Genomic DNA, 21,249 nt, shown 5'->3' with positions numbered 1-21,249 from the left:
CAAGTTAGGTTCACAGTGACAAACACCATTTCTGTAGCCAACTGTGATCTTTGAGCAAGCATCTGCATGGGCACAGCTAGTGGACCTTTTTATACATGTAATCAGGTGTTGCAAGACACTGGCTCATCTTATTAATATTGCATGAAACATTAATACTCAAAGAACATTCCTGTTGTAAATGATTACAGAGCAATGCTGGTGAAGAGAGGGCTGGACTGGTAACAGAATGAATGTTCCATTATTGCTTTGCTTAAACAGCCATTCTCAACCTTCATTTGGCTCTGGCCTCCTAGGCCTCTGCTCAAACTTTATGGTCCCCCTTCCCTGTGAAGCAGTCAAGTTTTGATTTCTACCATACATCTCCCCTACCAACTACATAAAAAAACATGCATGTTAATGACGAGAAAAGAAAATAGGGCTTTTACTTAAATTTTCTTGGCACCCATAGGAATCCCCATGAGAAGAGTTGGTTTATACTGTATCCCTGTCTGGGCAAACACCTGCTGGTGTGGTATTGGATCCACCAGAGTAATACCAGTGATCAATTCTTGAGAAATTAAAGTCTACCAACTATGTTTAACTCTCCATTCACCTCCCCAACCCCCACTCTAGCTAGGTTCCAACATTCTATCAACATTGGGCCTTGAACAAGACCTTAAACAATGCGTCATTAATATTTGCAAACAGATTTTAACACAAGAAGAAACATTCATTTAAAATTAACTGTTACAGAGATTCAACATCCAACGCTCTGATTGAGTCACAGAGGTAAAATAATAAAACAATGACGGCTTACATTATTCACGGTAAGAACAAAGTGCAAAAGAAAAATATTTTTACATTGTTTAACTTTCACATGTTGCAAGATATTTCTTCTTAGGTTTGCCTGGAGCATTTTTAGTCCATTACACCTGATCGAGTTACAGTAATGAGAAAGAGAAGGAAGAGCAGTAGGTTTCCATTGGTCAGCACAACATCGTGGGCTGAAGGGCCTGTGTTCTATGTGTTCATTACATCATAGTCAACAATTTACTCCAAAGAAAACCAACATAACTGATTAGCAGCTGCTTTTGTGGGGCAACACTGTATATAAAATAGTGGCGCGATTAGCGCAATGCTATTAGAGCATCTTCAACCAGGGCTCGAATCTGCAGCTGTCTGTAAGGAGATTCTACATTCTCCCCACGTCTGCGTGAATTTCTGTCCATGTTCTGAAACTGTGTGTATGGAGTTTGTTGGTTAATTGGTCACATGGGTGTGATTGGGCAACATAGCCTCATAGACTGTGAGGGCCAGTGCTATGTCACTAAATCTCTAAATTGTAATCAGTGGATGTATTCTAGTGTCCCATCCTAGTCTTATGGAAAGGCTGCAACCCAAAACAGTGACTGTCCATTTCTCTCACCGAGTACAAGTTCATTGTCACATGGACCAAAGATGTCGAGATGGGGTTGGTTTTGTGAGCAGATCAGTTAGATGTTTTCATACATTGTGCAACAATTAAGACACAGTACAAACGAACAGAGATCCAGAGTGAGATTGGTTGGTGTAGAGCAAAGGCAACATTTTTTTACTACTAAATGTTTGTTCAGGCTCTAATAACAGCAGGAAAGGAACTGTCCTTGAATCTGGTGGTGTGCGATCTCACAATCGTGAATCTTCTTCCTAATGAGAGTGGAATGAAGAGAATGTGGCTGGGATGGGATGTCTTTTATTAGGTTGGCTCCTTTTCCAAGACAGCAAGAGTTGTAGATGGAGTCGATGCAGGGGAAGGGGGGGTGAGATGGCCACGTTCACAAGCCTTGCTGACTTGGGCGGAGGAGGTACCACACAGTGATGTGCCCTGATAGGATACAATTCAAGCATCTGCACTTATTGTGTTTATGGATTAAACCTTTGGGCAATGTTGAGAATGTGCTTGCATTCTCACTTCTCATTTGTTCTGGCAATCAACTTTATTGATTGGAGACATTGTATACCAAGCTAGTAAATAAATGCAGTTTACTGAATTTTCCTGCCCCAGTATTAGCTGGGCAGCCAACACAAACTATGCTCGCAGGGCAAGATTGACAAAAGGCTTTGGCTCTCGTGCAGGGTAGTTAGATGTGGACATCATGAAGTGATTGCTGTTGGTGTCCTGCTCTTCTACACCGTTACTGATACAGTGAAGCAGAAGAATGATGCACAGAGATCACTGTAACAGCATAAATCCTGTCTAATGGACTCCCACTGACAGAGAGAAAGGTAACGTCCACACAATGACAAGAAAATTAGATTTCTGTGGCAAAATAAACAATACTTACTGCCAGTAAACATCTCCTGGCCTGTGGAGTCCCATTATCTGAGAAATAAATTAATGTGAGAATTTTATTAATCATTTTGCTTTGTCTGTTTAATTTACATTTACACATTTTCTTTCATCAATTCGAATGCATTTTACGGTCCCATATTTTATTTCTTCATAAATTGTACAGCTTAGCAAGAATGCTTCAGTCTGATTGACTGAAAGGCCTCCATGATGCCTGATGCACTCTTAATAGCCTTAGGTTCCTCTCCAGTGGAAGGTCCCCTGGATTGGACACTTTAAATGACTGGAAGTCTGAAAAGCCACAAAATGTGTCTGGGCCACTGTAAACCAGGTGAACGGCAAATGTCATGTATTCACCAAATTTTGGATCAGCACATAATGTTACGCAACTGAACCATATCTATTATAATTTACCAGGATATTCACCAACTTTTTTGGTTTATTTTCAGCCATTCATCAGAATCTCATCGGTTTGACCTTTGGCTTTGAGACAACTTGTCCTAGGATAACCAATAGGTTGTCCCAAAGTTTCAAAAACATTACAAGTATTCTACAATAAATGAGGATACATTTTGTAATAGAGGAAGATCCAAAGGGAAATCATGTGGGAAGATGTTTCACATTCGTGGGCATCCAAGAAAGACTGTTTTAAGTGGTACTAATGTTGGCATGGCTTTTGTAATCTTGGCAAAGCATCATATCTACAAAGATATTTAAGTAGTTCTCTACCTTTAACTGCAACATAAAAAGCAACAACATAAAAGGTGGGTGGGAGGTGGGTGGGAGGTCACTGGAGTTGTAATAAATTCTAAATCTGTTAACGTTCAAATTCTTTTCAAAAAGCTGGTTGTAGCTTCCAGACATTGGGAAAAGATGATCAACATATGTGAAATACAGTATTTAAATGATTAGCCAAAGTTAGCTTAGGATGTTCTTAAAGTTTATTTTATTTAGAAATGGAATACAGTTGACAGTAGTTTATCTAATTAGAATAGGATCAGGAGCCGTTCTACACTCCACTCTTATTCCCCCCTCCCTGCCCCCCCCCACACGCACGCACGCACGCACACACACGCACACGCGCGCGCGCGCACACACACGCACACACACACACACACACACACACAGTGAAGTGTGGAAACAGTGAAGGAGAGGGTCAACAAGAGCAGACGAACCTTAGACAGGGACTTAGGTTCTGTCATAAACTTGAGACTAAACTGAGTTCACTGTCCACTATAGATTTATAATCTATATTAACAACTTGGATGATAATATAATTAGCATGCAAAGTTTGCAGACACACCAAACTTGGTGGAATGATGACGGTGAAGTTTATTTGTGACTACAACATGATCCAGATGAACTGGTAAAATAGCAGATGCAATTTAACAGACATGTGTTGCATACTGGCATGCTCCACCTACACCACATCCAGTCGACGTTAGCTATTTGTCTACTAATACCTGTATCAAAAGGCATGGTGTAGAGCCATGGCAGAAGTCTGGGGGCCTCAACTCCTCCCCCACCATTTCATTTAGGTGCCTTGCTACATTTTGCTCAAACCTCAATGAAGGGTCAAACCCAAAACATTGTATCTATATCATTGCTACATAACCGACACTGTGTGACCTGCTGAGTTTCTCCTGCATTGAGTTTTTACTTTCACTCCAGACACACATTAGGATGTCGTTAAGTTCCTCATGGGCAACCACTGCTTCATTTTATCAGCAATAGTGATGTGATGTATTTTGGTAGGTTAAACCAGGCAGGAGTTACACAGAGAATGACAGGGCTTCACAGCATGTTGGAGGGCAGGGAACATAGGAACATAGGAAGTAGGAACAGGAGTAGGCTAAAAATGGCCCATCAAGCCTCCTCCGCCATTCAATACGATCATGGCTGATCTCATTTATGACCTAACTCCACCTATCTGCCTTCTCCCCATATCCCCTAATTCCTCTATCATGTAAAAATTTATCAAACCGAATTTTAAATATGTTTAATGAGGCAGCCTCCACCACTTCCCTGGTTGGAGAATTCCAAACATTCACTACTCTCTGGGAAAAACTATTTTTCCTCATCTCTGTCCTAAATCTACTCCCCCGAATCTTGAGACTGTGTCCTCTGGTTTTAGTTTCCCCAGACAGCTCAAAAAACCTTCCTACATCTATTCAATCCATACCCTTCATAATCCTATATGTTTCTATAAGAAACTGGGAGTATAGGTACATAGTTCCCTGAAAGAAGAGATACAGATTGGCAGGGGGATCAAAAAGACATCTGGCACGTTTACCTTTGTTTGGTCAGAATATTGAATACGGGAGCAGGGATGTCATGTTATAACGACAAACTGAGGCTACACTTGGAGTATTGTACACATTTTCTGGTCACCCAGCTACAGAAAAGGTATCACTAAACTGAAATGAATCCAGAAAAGACCGACAATGTTATTGGGACAGTCGGGCTTGAATAATTAGGAATAGGCTGGGACTTTTGTCCCCAAGTGTAGGAGACTGAAGGAGGATTTTGCCGAGGTTTATAAAATCGTGAGGTTCATAGAGCAGGTCCTAGTCATTTTTCCAGGGTAGAGGAATCAAAAATTAGAGGGCACTGATTTAAGGTGTAAGGGGAATGATTTGATAAGGATCTGAGCATTACCTTTTTCACACAGGTGGGTATACAGAAATGAGATGTCAGAGGGAGTGGTAGAGGCAAGTGGAATGGTAACGTTCAAAAGAAATGCTTAGTTAGGAAAGGTTTGGAGGGATATGGACTGCACACAGGCAAACAGAACCAACTGTTCAGGGAGACAACTTGTTCAGCGTGAACAGTGGGCCAAAGGAGCTGTTTTCATGTGATAAGATTTTATTTTATAACATTTTACTTTTCCCACAGTTCACCTCTTCTCAGAAATGACAAAGCTACCCACCCTGGTGCTCTGAGATTCCTAATGTCAATGGCAAAGTAATATCATTTAAACTCTGTCCCACTACGACCCACAGAGTTTCCCTGGTAACAACAAAAACACTTGCCACAGGAAGCTCAGGTAAATGATTTTATCCTTTCAGTTTGAAAGGTCACTTGTAGGCCAGAAGCAGCAGGGATGAAAATAAAATATCCCTGATTGTTTGCATAAAATTGACAAAGCATATCTCAAGGAAAAGTTGCACCTTCTCTACTGGAAATATTAGACTTTCATATTTCAATATTTAACACCAACATGTCAGTTTATACGTTAGAATGTTCTGACATCAATGCTAAAGAATTTATTTTCCTGCTCTTTATGTAATTGTGAAAATGATAATGCACTCTAAATTACAATTTTGTGACTTATATATAAACTAGAGATGTTGAATATATAGGTTCCAACCCAACTATAAAATAATTTTATGTTGGTGACAATAGATAGACTGTGCCTTTATCCACAGGATTTCCTCCAAACATGCAGTGACCCTGACCCATTTTCCTGTGGTAGTGTTAACTGCCTGCTCAAGGCAAATGGTAGATGAAAAGTAAAGCATGTAGCTGTCTGCTACTAAGAAACATACGCACTTGCAGTATGGGAGGTTAAACTCTGACCTTATTGAGGCTGGAAATGCTCCTTTTATACAGTTGGAGTTCCCGACATTTGGTTGATTGGCTGACATCAGCTGCATGAATAACAAAAACGGGATTCCCGCCCGCGGGAACATTCTTGCTTATGAGCCTGGTGTTGCTCTGTTAGCTGGGCAGTCTGGCCAGTTCCATTATTTTAGGGCTGCTGGTCTTGTACTCCCCCAGCTTCCAACCGCGCCAGTTCGCTGTGCTAGGGGTCACATTAGTGAGTTATGTTGCCCTTTATTACCACGCATTTTGTGCTGGCCCGACCTCCATGGTTGTGAGCCACCCCAAGCATTTAATTTAGTTACATTAATAATAGGGCTTGAACAATTTCTGAAGAAAATGGAACACAATATTAAATATTAGCCAGTAAAAAATAATCACAGATAATAGCAAAAAGTAACAACTTAAATATCTTCAGCTTTCCCTGCCAATCTAATCCTTGATCTCATGCAGACATTCTTCAGAGTGGGTCAAAGTTTGGCACTGATCTTACCCTCTCCCTGTTATTTATGCCCAAGTCAAATAGGTTGGTTGCCAAAACATGTTGGAATTCATTGACAGGGCTTTCTTATTTTCCTTTAAAACCTCCATGTTGCTCCAAAGCACAGGTGGTCCGTGGGAAAAGTTTCTGGGCCATCTTACAAACATTCAGATCAACAAGTCAATATGAGCCTCCCTTCATTGAAAAGCAAACCTTTCTACGGTGACTGCTACAGATAAGGGATAGTTGCATCCACTGGGAAGATTCATGGAATATTCTGATCACCCCAAAACCTATCATGTGACCCAAATCTACATTTAGAATTATGAAATGAACAAGATATTTGGAAACATAAATAACCATGGCAATAACAAAAAAAATCTAGGTGTTTATTCACTATTAGTGAAGGTAAAGAGAGGGTAAATTAGAGTGCTCTTCTCCCCCTCTCCTACATGCACACTCCACACCAAATAGACTGGGGATTAAGATGTGTGATGAATCTACAACATGCTAACTTTCTACCTCCTTCTTATTAAGATGAATATTACATGCAACCATCATTCCACACATCAAAGAAGACCCGATTGTCTCTTCTATCTTCTTAGGACACAGTAAGACTCTCTTTGATCCATTGAGTCTGTGCCAGCTCTTAAAGATATCCCATCTCTCCATCACCCCATCTATTTTCCTCATAACCTTTCCTTTCTCACATTCACCCCATACAGATTGCCCCATCATTCCTACACAAAGGCCAATTTACAGTTTCAATCAACTCACCGACAGTCATTGTATGTGGGATGTACAGGGCACCAGAACATCCACTGAAGCCCATCTCATCAGTGAAAGAATGCGCAAACTCCACACAATCAGCACTGGAGGCCAGATGCGATCCTGGTTTGGTAGGAAGCAAGGCAGCAGCAGTAGTTGTTGCCAATGTAGGAAAGGTTGATGGGATCATTAAAAGGAGAAAGAATTCTCATTGAATGTCCATTTTCATGCAAGATGTTCCGACCTAAACCCTAGGGAGGACTAATATGTGAAGTGCTTGCAATTGAGCAAAGCTCCAAGCTTCTGGATGTAAAGCTGCAAGTTCAATAACCTCCTGTGACCAGTCAAGGTCAATGAATGAACCTTCAAATTCCATCCCCTACCTTCTGCACCATATGGCCCACATCCCCATCACTCACCTGTCAGCGATCTCTACTATGAAGGACTCAGTACTACTTTCCATTTCCTGCACTGAATCCTCACACTGTAGTGCAAGCTTGACACCCATGTCTCACGGTGACCTGCTCATAACAAGAGTCATATCACTAAGTATATTGCATGCTGTTCATTGACACATTTCCTTCTCCTTTACAGTATAATCAGAGGAAATTGGCACCACTTTCATTGAGGAGCTGGTGCTGGTCATCATTATTGAAACATACATTGCCGATGACATGAAAAATCATGGTACCTTTGCTAATCCTATTTTCCTTGAATCTCACAATCTATACTGATAAAGTAGGTGAGGTACAGGTATGCATATCTTGCTTTGCACCTTATCCTCTGCCACATTTTCATTCCAGTTAGCCTCCAAGTACAACATGAACAGGCATAGTGGTAACTGTATAGGGATGGTGATATCAATGTCATTCAATATCATCCAGCAACATTGAGACTGAGGTACTGCATAATTTAGAAAATTGCATCGAGGTCAATATACATATATATAAGGTGGGGGCAGAAATAGATGTCAGCCACCAGTACAAGGAAAGTTGTACAAGGGTTCACACCCCCAAAGTAAAATAAAGTTCTCTGACCCCCATTTAAACCGTGTTTCAACTTAACAAAATGCAAGTCAAATGTACAAACAAATCTCAATACTTGAAAAGGTCTGTACTCTCTGATCTCTAGAGAAAGACATGAAATACAATTATACATCCATGTGGGAGAAACCACTTGTCACAGAGTTGATGTTAAACTACAGGATATTGCAAATATCTCCAGAACCATCGTGGATGGATGGGTAGCTGCCAAGAGATGATCACAGCCCTGGTATGGTCAGATGGATGGGTAACTGCCAAGAGATGATCACAGTCCCGGTATGGCCAGATGAATGGGTAACTGCCAAGAGATGATCACAGCCCCGGTATGGCCAGATGGATGGGTAACTGCCAAGAGATGATCACAGTCCCAGTATGGCCAGATGGATGGGTAACTGCCATGAGATGATCACAGCCCCGGTATGGCAAGATGGATGGGTAACTGCCAAGTGGGGAGGGCGGTAGTTGTAAAAACACAATGGTGGAAAAACTCAGCAGGTCAAACAGTGTCCTTTATATAACCAACCTTTCAGGCTTGAGCCCTTCATGAAGGTACGGAAAAATGTTGACAGGCATCCGAATTAAAAGAGAAGAGTGAGGCGTGGCTGCAAAGGCAGGAAGTGATAGGTGGAGAAGGGAGAGAGGGCACAGCAGCAAGCGAGGGGAGGGATGGCTAGTTGAGCAGAGAGGGAAGGGGGTGGAAAGAAGACGTAGGGAAAGGGAAGGGAAGGGAGGGGGAAAGGAGAACAGGGTAGCAGAAACCAGAAAACTCAATGTTAATGCCATCTGGCTGGAGAGGGCCCAGGCGGAAAATCAGGTTTTGTTCTTCCAATTTATGGGTGTCTTGGTGGGACAATTCATGACACCATGGAGAGACGTGAGTGTGGGAGTGGGACGCAGAACTGAATTGGATGGCCACTGGGAGGTCCCTGTCACTACTGGTGCAGACAGAGAGAAGGTGCTCAGTGAAATGATTTCCCAGTCTGCACCCAGTCGCTCCAATATAGAGAAACCTTCAAAGGGAGTACAAAGGAAACATCAGTTATGTCTCTTTATCTTTGCTCTATAAAGAACATGGTTTGACCTGCTGAGTTACTCCAGCTTTGTGTTTTTACTTCAACCATCGTATCTGCACACTTTCATATTTTACTAAAGAGGGGAAGGTAAGTAGTACAGGATTTTCCTGTGGTCATTCCACTTTCAAAAAGGTGTACTGCTTTGGATACTCTCGGAGTGTAGATGGACTCCCAGGGGAAAGCAACAAATCAATGGTAGAGTCTGTCTCATTGTTGAGCAGAAAGGGTCAAAGCGTGGTGATGAGGGAATCTTTAGTAAGGGGCACAGAAGGATGTTTCTGTAGCTGCAAGCAAGACTCCAGGATGGTGTGTAACACCCCTGGCCCCAGGATGAAGGATGCCTGTGAGCAGGTACAGGAAGGGTGAACAGCCTGAGGTGTGTATCGCTACTAACATCATAGACAGGCGACAGATGTGGTCTTGCTAAATGAATGTAGGGAGTTAAGTAGAAAGTTACAAAGCAGGATCTTAAAGGTTGTCCATTTCAAACTACTGCCTGTGACACAGGTTAACAAGGCAATAAAGAGGAAACTATTGCAGCTGAAAGATGGGCAAAGAGCTGATGTGGAAGGAAGGGCTTCATATACCCGGATCATCATGCTCCAGGCCATGTGGGAGATTTGCTAGAACTACTTGGCAGAAATTAGGGTTTGAGAACCAGAGCTGTGGGTGGAAAGATTGAGGAGAAGATAATGATTATGATTGTGACTTCACTGACTGACTATTTATTTTAATCCAAAGAATATAATGATTAAAAATACGATCTTAGACCCTGGATTAGTACATGATATTGGTGTAACTACATAACATTTAGCTGAAAGAGGGCAGGAGTACCAAAGTACCGAGGCTTCAGACACAAGAGAGATGGAGTCACATTACATATTAGGGATAATGGCAGAGAGAGGACGTTTTATGGGACTCACTCAGAGAACCCAAATGGTAGGGCTGAGGAACAAAAAAAAGGCACAATCATGATGGCTGGACTGGATGATAACTCTCAGGATTAGACAGTGACAAAATGGATCATGTGTAAAACAAGCACGTGATTACGCCCTCCTCAGCTGCACTCTAAGATTCTTAGCACAGGGACCCTTTTTTGGAGAGTTTGGTAGTTGTACATCAGCTGAAGCCATGTTCTGAGCACCAAAACAAAGGTTTCAGTCGATTCTCTATGAATAAATAGAATGCTATCGTTTAGATCTAGGACATCAGATTGGAATGTACTGGTCTTCTAGTAACCAGGGCCAGAATCCAGACAGGCATCTCTGAGCTCTTTCCATATCCACTTCTTCAAACTTTCTGTTGATCAGTAACCAGGCAGAACTAAAGCCCAGTGCCCATGGCATTGAAGACTTGCACTCATGCGATGCTGTCTCTCAAGATAACAGTCCATGCAGACACTCTGCCAGCTTCATCAGACGCCTGCTCATTTGGCAATGGACAAAGCTACCCAGGCGGCAGTAAGCAGCAGCCTGAACTTGGTCTGCCTCAGCACTCAACTCCATTAGGCAGGGTCTCCTCTGTCCAAAGTCTCACAGTTAATTTCAGACACCTCAAAGTTTGAAGACCTTAATTAGATCCTCGGAGGAAGAGCCAGATTAAAGTTGGGGATCAAAATATCACACAGAAGTGTCAACAAAAAAAACATTTTAACACTGTAGTCATAAATAGTAGGGAAATACAGAATTAAAATCATTTGTGGATCTAAAATTTACAGGGTGGTAGGATGTATGAGAGTATGTGGGGCAATTTAATTTTTTTGTAATATTCCACACAGACTGGAGAAGGATTTGTAAATATGAATCTGATTGGACATTCCCTCATACTCTCAGAGGGATTTAATAAATTAAATTGAATTGAAGTATATTGTTTATTATCACATATACTAAGATATTGAGGAAAACTTTGTTTTGCCTGCTATCCAGGCATATCTATCCATACTTAAAGACAGCAAGTAGGGTCATAATAAAACAAAAGTGAAGGCTGTACTGTTACTGAAAGCCAAAGAGTGAAAGGTGAAGCGTTAGTAGGATAAAGTACAGGGCATCGAGAAACGTCCAGTTAAACGGTGTATGGGCATCATCATTTGTCAATGGGGTCCACTCAAGAGTCTGACAAAGAGATCTGGATAACCTGTGATCTCTGGGAAAGGTTACAATGTTACATGAAGCTTGAAATTTAGCAGAGAAAATTATCTGTAAAACCAATGTGGGCCAGAGAGAAAGATATGTTCCTCTGCCAGATGTCTATAATCTTGATCTTGCTAACATTGAGAGAGAGGTTGTTGGCCTAGCACCAAGCCATTAGGCCCTCTCTCTCTCTCTCTCTCGTTTCTGCTCCAAGTTATTATTGTTCAAGATGTCTGTGACTGTGGTAACAATTTATAGACAAATTTGGAGCAGTGTCAGGCATGCAATTGTGGGTGCACAGGGAAGATAGTTGTGGGCTAAGTACACAACCCTGCAAAGCACAAACACAAATTAGGAAGCTGAAACTGAAACACCTAAGCCTTTACATAAATAACAACGTGACCTTGGTTTTCACATATATGTGTAAGTTTTGCCTCATCATAGTTAGTAAACCATTTTGCAACATTCTTCTTCATGTTTCAGAAGTAAATGTGGTGGCCAGTTTGTTCATGGATCATTCAAAATGCAAAACTGCAATTAATCTGTTTTGGAGCTGTTGATGGATGATCCCATGCTAACAGAACAAATCAACTCACATATATAACAAGCAAATGGCAAATAAAATGTACAAATTTAACATCTTCATCCCTTCCCTAATATAAAGGAGTTGATGTCCCAGCCTCAGTGACAGAAAAGACTTGAAATTCGAGGAGTCCTATTCCACTGGCTGAAGTGTGGGAGAATTCCTAACCATCAATGGAAACTGCAGCACCTATTACAAATGACCAGCATTTAAATGGAGGGAAATGTAGGTCAGAGACAAGCTCATTAGCCACCAAGTCTGTTTTATTCCCATCACCTGCCCGCAGACTCTACACTTGGGCTAATCTAGCAGCACACACATTTTAGCAATGTGGGAGGAAACAATAGAACCTGGAAAAATCCTATGCAGTCACAGGGAGAATGTGCAAACTCCACATGAAAACAATACAAGAAAATAGAAGCAGGTGTAGGCCTGCAGGGCCCTCAAGCCTGTCCCATTATTCAATGTGATCATGGTTGATCTTTGCTGTCCTTAACTCCTCCTCTGTGGCAGTTCCCCATGACCCCAAATTCCTCGATCTTTCACATATTTACCTCCCTCCACTTTAACTACTGTATACCTAATGATCTGGCATCCACCATCCTTTAGGGCAGAGAACTCCAGAGATTCACTACTCTTTGAGAGAAGAGATTTCTGTGGTCTTAAATGACTTGTACCTTATTATGCAGGTGTGCCTCTGAAGAGAAAGAGAGGGAGCTCCATGCTTCACAAAGATCACTACACCACAGTACACCAAGGCTGTTCCTTTCAACATGGTTAGTGCAGCAGTTAGCGCAATGCTGTTACAACACCAGCAACTTGGGTTCGGTTCTGCCTCTGTCTGTAAGCAGTTTATTCATTCTCCCCATTTTCTCCAGGTGCTCTGGTTTCCTTCCACCCTCGAAAACATACATGGTTGGAGAGTTAATTGGGTGTAATTATGCAGCACAGCTTTCAATGGTCAGAATCAGCTTTTACCGTGTTGTAAATAAGTAAATAAAAATTTTGGCCGGCATTGGAAGAAAGATGTGTACAATGAAATGTAATGTAATCGTGTGCATTACCAGCAGCAGAAGAACTCCCACTCCACTCGGGTGAGTTGCACAATGCCAATTCCCCAGGAGTACAACTCCCACTCCACTCGGGTGAGCGGCACAATGCCAATTCCCCAGGGGTACAACTCCCACTCCACTCGGGTGAGTTGCACAATGCCAATTCCCCAGGAGTACAACTCCCACTCCACTCGGGTGAGCGGCACAATGCCAATTCCCCAGGGGTAGAACTCCCACTCCACTCGGGTGAGCGGCACAATGCCAATTCCCCAGGAGTACAACTCCCACTCCACTCGGGTGAGCGGCACAATGCCAATTCCCCAGGGGTACAACTCCCACTCCACTCGGGTGAGCGGCACAATGCCAATTCCCCAGGAGTACAACTCCCACTCCACTCGGGTGAGCGGCACAATGCCAATTCCCCAGGGGTACAACTCCCACTCCACTCGGGTGAGTTGCACAATGCCAATTCCCCAGGAGTACAACTCCCACTCCACTCGGGTGAGCGGCACAATGCCAATTCCCCAGGGGTACAACTCCCACTCCACTCGGGTGAGTTGCACAATGCCAATTCCCCAGGAGTACAACTCCCACTCCACTCGGGTGAGCGGCACAATGCCAATTCCCCAGGGGTAGAACTCCCACTCCACTCGGGTGAGCGGCACAATGCCAATTCCCCAGGAGTACAACTCCCACTCCACTCGGGTGAGCGGCACAATGCCAATTCCCCAGGGGTACAACTCCCACTCCACTCGGGTGAGCGGCACAATGCCAATTCCCCAGGAGTACAACTCCCACTCCACTCGGGTGAGTTGCACAATGCCAATTCCCCAGGGGTAGAACTCCCACTCCACTCGGGTGAGCTGCACAATGCCAATTCCCCAGGGGTACAACTCCCACTCCACTCGGGTGAGTTGCACAATGCCAATTCCCCAGGGGTAGAACTCCCACTCCACTCGGGTGAGCTGCACAATGCCAATTCCCCAGGGGTACAACTCCCACTCCACTCGGGTGAGCGGCACAATGCCAATTCCCCAGGGGTACAACTCCCACTCCACTCGGGTGAGCTGCACAATGCCAATTCCCCAGGAGTACAACTCCCACTCCACTCGGGTGAGCTGCACAATGCCAATTCCCCAGGGGTACAACTCCCACTCCACTCGGGTGAGCTGCACAATGCCAATTCCCCAGGGGTACAACTCCCACTCCACTCGGGTGAGCTGCACAATGCCAATTCCCCAGGAGTACAACTCCCACTCCACTCGGGTGAGCTGCACAATGCCAATTCCCCAGGGGTACAACTCCCACTCCACTCGGGTGAGTTGCACAATGCCAATTCCCCAGGGGTACAACTCCCACTCCACTCGGGTGAGCTGCACAATGCCATTACCCCAGGGTTACAACTCCCACTCCACTCGGGTGAGTTGCACAATGCCAATTCCCCAGGGGTAGAACTCCCACTCCACTCGGGTGAGCGGCACAATGCCATTACCCCAGGGTTACAACTCCCACTCCACTCGGGTGAGTTGCACAATGCCAATTCCCCAGGGGTACAACTCCCACTCCACTCGGGTGAGCGGCACAATGCCAATTTCCAAGGGGGTACAATGTTACCTGAGGGTCCATATTTTTGCTACACTGAGCAAAGACAATATTTGTTGAATTCCTATCTGATAACTATCATGTTAGTGTAATCAATCCTTTTTGCTTCAATCTGTGGGCAGACTGTTTCTATCCTTTCTATAATGATGTGCCTTGTTTTTCCTGCCATGATGTTATTGATTAACATGACTGGCCCAACCCTTGTCTTCAGGCTTATATATTACAACTGCAACACTCACTACTCGTCCTGACTTAACATTCATATCTTTCCGTAATTTCTCCCACATTGAGCATTCAGTGCCAATTATTCCCCTCAGTTTTTCCATTTTACTCTAGTACCTGCAGACCTCATTGCACAGGCAATTTAAAAGTTGTTTCTTTATTTTAATATTATTTTATACTTCTGTTTTATAGCTACACATGTATATTGTCATTTCTTATTCTCATCTTTTAGTGGTGTCTTGAAGATTTAGGTTGTTTTGCCAGATTCTCCCTGGTTGACTCATATTTTACTGTCAGTCCTTTAAGCCATGATATTGACCGCAAGCCTCTTCCAGTGAAAACCACTGCACCCACAGCCCCATCTCCTACTTGTGCTGCCATTGCCCCATAAAATCAGCCTTTCAACCAAATACCAATCGGCAGAATTTTTGATTTTTTTCTTCATTTTGTTCCTAAGATCTGTGATTCATTTTCTTGGCCTTTGCAAACAACAGAATTACAGGACAGGACCTTTCCCCTTCTCTTCCTAATGCCCCTACAATTTCTGCAAGACCATCTTTACCTGGCAGGTAACCCACTTTCTGAATCTTCAGTGCCAAAGGATACTACGTATCCATTAATGATCAAAACTGCTACATTTGTAGCCTTTCTAACCCATCTTTTCCTTTGGGGTTCCTCCACGACCTTGTTGTAAGTCCCTCAGCCTGCATTCGTATAGGCTGTAAGCTCCCTCTGCTCAAGAAACTAGATAGGTTCTATCCTTCTCCCATTCACCATTGTTCCCTAAACTGCTTATCAATGCTCACATTCTTCTTTCCCATGGCTCCCTCTTCCTCTGAAACATTATTGCACTCCAGACAAACGGGAGCCCTTGTCCGAGGCTTATATTTTAGATGAAACACAATGACTCGGCCTGTGATTGCAAAAGTTGCCACAACAGTATTTACAGAAGAAAAGTGGCCAATACCCATCTTGCAACTAATGATGAACTGACAAAGGCTTTCCAATCTGTCGTGTGTTACCTCCATTTCTCTTGCGGCAGAACTTCACTGACTTGACGAGTGCTTTCAGTGTTTTTCTGTTTTCATTTCAAGGGTGAAACAGTTGGCATAGTAGAAAGTGCAACACCATTACAGATCTGGACTGGGGTTTGAATCCCACACTGTCAGGAGCTGGAGTAAGGAGCTGGTACATTCCTCCCACCGTACAAAATGTACTGGGGGTGCAGGTTAATTGGGTGTAAATTGAGCGGCAAGGATTCGTGGGCCAAAATGGCCTGTTACTGTACTATATGTCTAAATTTAAATTTAATTTAAAATTTCCAAAAGCTGCATTTTTTCTGATTTTCACTAAGATGCTACTGGATCTCAATCTTGTTGCTTTTTCTTGAATCAGCTTTAATAGCTTTGAACACTGGCCTTAAAAGAGAGCCAATGAATAGAGCAAGGTTGGTTCCCGTCTTATAGCACTTGAGTGGTCAAAATAGTCCAGAGATTTTGCCTTTAATTGCTTGCATTAAACCTGCATTTAGAATATGCACGGAGAGCCACTGCTGTAATTTTCTTCCATTGCATGCAATGGTGCCAGATTTCAGAAGCAGAAATCGTGCTGTAATTGTTATGTTATGTTATATGTTATTAAAATGCTTTTGTGCATTTATGTTTAGCATAAGAAACTGATATTGAGTTTCTCTACATTCATATCGAATTTAAGTCAATTTACTAAGCTTTACATGATGATGTAATTTTGCCACTTGGTTTCACAGGAAAAAGGAAGGTGAACTGATGGTCAGAGTTTCAAAGTATATCATGTCCAGGCTAAGTTAGACATCAGCAGGTTCTAGCTTCTTTGATGAGCCTTGAGAGATTTGGCCACATATACAATCCACCTGCTCCAATTTTTTGGTCAGGCCTCTCCTGCAAGGAAAAGGTGATATCACTCCAACCTTAATTCCATCCTGCATGCACACTTTCTCCCTTTGGAGGTATATGTACACCACCTCCTCTGTAGAGGCATCAAAAATTGCTCATCTAGTTCAATAGTCCCAAGGATGTGGGTATCCATTCCTTTTCCCATTGCTTTGTACTGGGTAATAAGCATTTCTCATCTTCTCTTCTTCTTTCTTCTTTGGCTTGGCTTCGCGGACGAAGATTTATGGAGGGGGTAAAAAGTCCACGTCAGCTGCAGGCTCGTTTGTGGCTGACCAGTCCGATGCGGGACAGGCAGACACGATTGCAGCGGTTGCAAGGGAAAATTGGTTGGTTGGGGTTGGGTGTTGGGTTTTTCCTCCTTTGCCTTTTGTCAGTGAGGTGGGCTCTGCGGTCTTCTTCAAAGGAGGCTGCTGCCCGCCAAACTGTGAGGCGCCAAGATGCACGGTTTGAGGCGTTATCAGCCCACTGGCGGTGGTCAATGTGGCAGGCACCAAGAGATTTCTTTAGGCAGTCCTTGTACCTTTTCTTTGGTGCACCTCTGTCACGGTGGCCAGTGGAGAGCTCGCCATATAATACGATCTTGGGAAGGCGATGGTCCTCCATTCTGGAGACGTGACCCATCCAGCGCAGCTGGATCTTCAGCAGCGTGGACTCGATGCTGTCGACCTCTGCCATCTCGAGTACCTCGACGTTAGGGGTGTGAGCGCTCCAATGGATGTTGAGGATGGAGCGGAGACAACGCTGGTGGAAGCGTTCTAGGAGCCGTAGGTGGTGCCGGTAGAGGACCCATGATTCGGAGCCGAACAGGAGTGTGGGTATGACAACGGCTCTGTATACGCTTATCTTTGTGAGGTTTTTCAGTTGGTTGTTTTTCCAGACTCTTTTGTGTAGTCTTCCAAAGGCGCTATTTGCCTTGGCGAGTCTGTTGTCTATCTCATTGTCGATCCTTGCATCTGATGAAATGGTGCAGCCGAGATAGGTAAACTGGTTGACCGTTTTGAGTTTTGTGTGCCCGATGGAGATGTGGGGGGGCTGGTAGTCATGGTGGGGAGCTGGCTGATGGAGGACCTCAGTTTTCTTCAGGCTGACTTCCAGGCCAAACATTTTGGCAGTTTCCGCAAAGCAGGACGTCAAGCGCTGAAGAGCTGGCTCTGAATGGGCAACTAAAGCGGCATCATCTGCAAAGAGTAGTTCACGGACAAGTTTCTCTTGTGTCTTGGTGTGAGCTTGCAGGCGCCTCAGATTGAAGAGACTGCCATCCGTGCGGTACCGGATGTAAACAGCGTCTTCATTGTTGGGGTCTTTCATGGCTTGGTTCAGCATCATGCTGAAGAAGATTGAAAAGAGGGTTGGTGCGAGGACACAGCCTTGCTTCACGCCATTGTTAATGGAGAAGGGTTCAGAGAGCTCATTGCTGTATCTGACCCGACCTTGTTGGTTTTCGTGCAGTTGGATAATCATGTTGAGGAACTTTGGGGGACATCCGATGCGCTCTAGTATTTGCCAAAGCCCTTTCCTGCTCACGGTGTCGAAGGCTTTGGTGAGGTCAACAAAGGTGATGTAGAGTCCTTTGTTTTGTTCTCTGCACTTTTCTTGGAGCTGTCTGAGGGCAAAGACCATGTCAGTGGTTCCTCTGTTTGCGCGAAAGCCGCACTGTGATTCTGGGAGAATATTCTCAGCGACACTAGGTATTATTCTATTTAGTAGAATCCTAGCGAAGATTTTGCCTGCAATGGAGAGCAACGTGATTCCCCTGTAGTTTGAGCAGTCTGATTTCTCGCCTTTGTTTTTGTACAGGGTGATGATGGTGGCATCACGAAGATCCTGAGGCAGTTTACCTTGGTCCCAACAAAGCTTGAAAAACTCATGCAGTTTGGCATGCAGAGTTTTGCCGCCAGCCTTCTCATATATGCTTGCTATAACATCAATATTAATGGTTGTGAACAATAATTGTTGTGCAGAGTCCTTAAATAACCGTGGCACGGTTAACATAGCAGTTAGTCCAATGCAGATAAAGCACCAGCGGCTGGGAAAGTGTGCATGCAGGATGGAATTAAGGTTGGAGTGATATCACCTTTTCCTTGCAGGAGGGGCCTGACCAAAAAATTGGAGCAGGTGGATTGTATCTGTGGCCAAATCTCTCAAGGCTCATCAAAGAAGCTAGAACCTGCTGATGTCTGTGAGAATCTTGTTTGTATGTTCTCCTCATGTCTGTGTGGGTTTCCTCTGGGTGTCCCAGTTTCCTCCCACCAGGATTTGTAGGTCATTTGAATGTAACTGGATGACACGTTCTCATGGGCTAGACCTGTTACTGTGCTGAATGTTAAAATTTACATTTAAATTTAAAAACCATACACAGTTGTCTAAGTTCCTTGTGCATGAATCTAAACGCTCAGCAATGACTTTATCCAAGGTTAAGAACCCAATGAGCACACGTACTTTATCCACATTAATTGATATACTAGTTGAATGAATGTTCTCAACCTACAGGATATTAGTCCTGAGGGCAGCAGTAAGAAGGAAGGTTGAGAAATGAAGTAAAATCTTCACTTGTTTTCCTTCTACCTGTGCCTTTCTCTCCTTTCTATATTCACTATTTTGTGCCAGTTCTGTACTGCACTGCAGCAATTTCTGTGGTGTGGTCACAGGAGACTGGATTAAGACAATCCTGTGCCAAACTCAAAAATGCACTGACAGTAGCCAGTGATCCCTGCAGTCTGTCAACAAGAGTATAGCTTGATCTGTGTTTAAATCAAATCCACTAAAACATATTTTGTAAAGGAAGGAAAGCAAATTATTTATTTGTCCAGCCCATAAATTATTGACCCATTCTCTCCTGATTCACGAGAGAAGAACTATGACGCCACGAGAGAAGAACTATGACGCCACGAGAGAAGAACTATGACGCCACGAGAGAAGAACTATGACGCCACGAGAGAAGAACTATGACGCCACGAGAGAAGAACTATGACGCCACGAGAGAAGAACTATGACGCCACGAGAGAAGAACTATGACGCCACGAGAGAAGAACTATGATGTACCCAGACACTGAAACACATTCGCCTCTAACAGCTCCTATGTTGAAGCTTTAAACAATGCAAAAGCCTTGGGACACATGGAGCCCAAACAGTGCTGAAAGCTCTGAGAAACTGACAATAGTTTCATTGGATTTCTGTCTTCTCAAGGCTTTAACTCAGTTAAGCTACATAATCTGAAGATCTGTGTTTCTCAGTATTTGCAACTAACTTAGAGGCTTTTTTTATTAAAAAAAACCTAAATGCTTGAAACTTCCATCATGCCATTTGACAACGTTCCTTGTACAAAAAAAGTGTCCTTTGTCAAAAAGGAATGTACCTACCTGATGAGGGCTTTTCACTTTGAGAGCTCCCTCTGAGTCATTTGCTTAGTCAAATGATGATCTGCCAAATTCCCCAGGGACAGGCAGATAAAGTAAAAGTCCAAAATTCCAGATGCTAGAAATCCAGACCACCCAAGAATACGGATTTAACAAAAACTTTCAAACTTTTCAAAATTTAGTGGGGTCTTGTGTGCATGCATAGGCCCCACAGATGCACAACGGCAATGAGCAACCAGGAAGGTATGTCCCTATAAGAGATTACTTTATATAGAATAACTTTGGCTTTCATTTGTATCCTGTATCTTCTTTACAATGTTAATTGTTAAACATAATTTCAAGCATTACCCACACTCTGATTTGTAGTAAAAAATATTTATATTTACGTTTTTGTTGAGTGTTGACTTTATTTTTCTCTTAAATGAAGCGTGCTGTATTTGCTTCTTTATTCTTCCTTAAATTTGAATTTTAAAACTGTTGCCCAAGAATCCAGAAAATCCGAACTGACCCAATCCCCAACCAGTCTGGATTTTAGGACTTCTACTGTATTTTAGCTGGACTCCCTGCAGAGGGTTTACCTGTACTGAGAAGTGCACAAGATGGAGGCAATCCATGTGTTATAGGAACCTGGAACCTTCACTATCCCAAAGTGCAAATGCTCCTCCAGGTCTACATTTGAATCAAGGTGAAAGTGCCAGAGGAAAGTTATATCCTATTGTTCAAAGTTCAAAACTACTGTCAGAGAACACCCACAACATCACCTACAACACTGAGATTTTTTTCTTGGAGGCCAGACAGAATTTTTACATCTGGATAATTATAATCTACTTAAGAATAAAGATTTGTACACATAGAGACAAATGTAAACAAGAAAGACATGCAAACAAACTGACTGTGCAAATACTGGGGAAAAAACCAACTCAGTAATAAATAATGTGTACATTCAGAGTTCTTAAGTGAGACTCTGAGTATTGATTTTGAGTCTAATAGTTGAGGGCAGCAGGTACGAGTCCTGTGGCACCCATGCCTCTTTCCTGATGGCATGTCCTGGGTGGTGAGGATCCATAATGATTGCTTCTGCTCTCCGATGGCAGTATT

At 43.3% G+C, this 21,249-nt stretch overlaps 1 protein-coding gene across 12 annotated transcripts in view; it reads right to left on the bottom strand.

The window, feature by feature from the left end:
* Positions 1-21,249, bottom strand: part of eda2r (ectodysplasin A2 receptor) — a 678,182-nt gene that overhangs the window by 593,912 nt on the left and 63,021 nt on the right. For all 12 annotated transcript variants that reach the window (XR_011342800.1, XR_011342797.1, XR_011342807.1 and 9 more), the window contains one exon: positions 2,304-2,341. The gene's annotated coding sequence lies outside the window, so the exon portion shown is untranslated. The remainder of the gene's footprint in view (positions 1-2,303; positions 2,342-21,249) is intronic.

This window comes from Narcine bancroftii, chromosome 8 (assembly GCF_036971445.1).
Source record: "Narcine bancroftii isolate sNarBan1 chromosome 8, sNarBan1.hap1, whole genome shotgun sequence".
Lineage (NCBI taxonomy): Eukaryota > Metazoa > Chordata > Chondrichthyes > Torpediniformes > Narcinidae > Narcine > Narcine bancroftii.
This window is presented reverse-complemented; position numbering and strand designations above follow the sequence as displayed.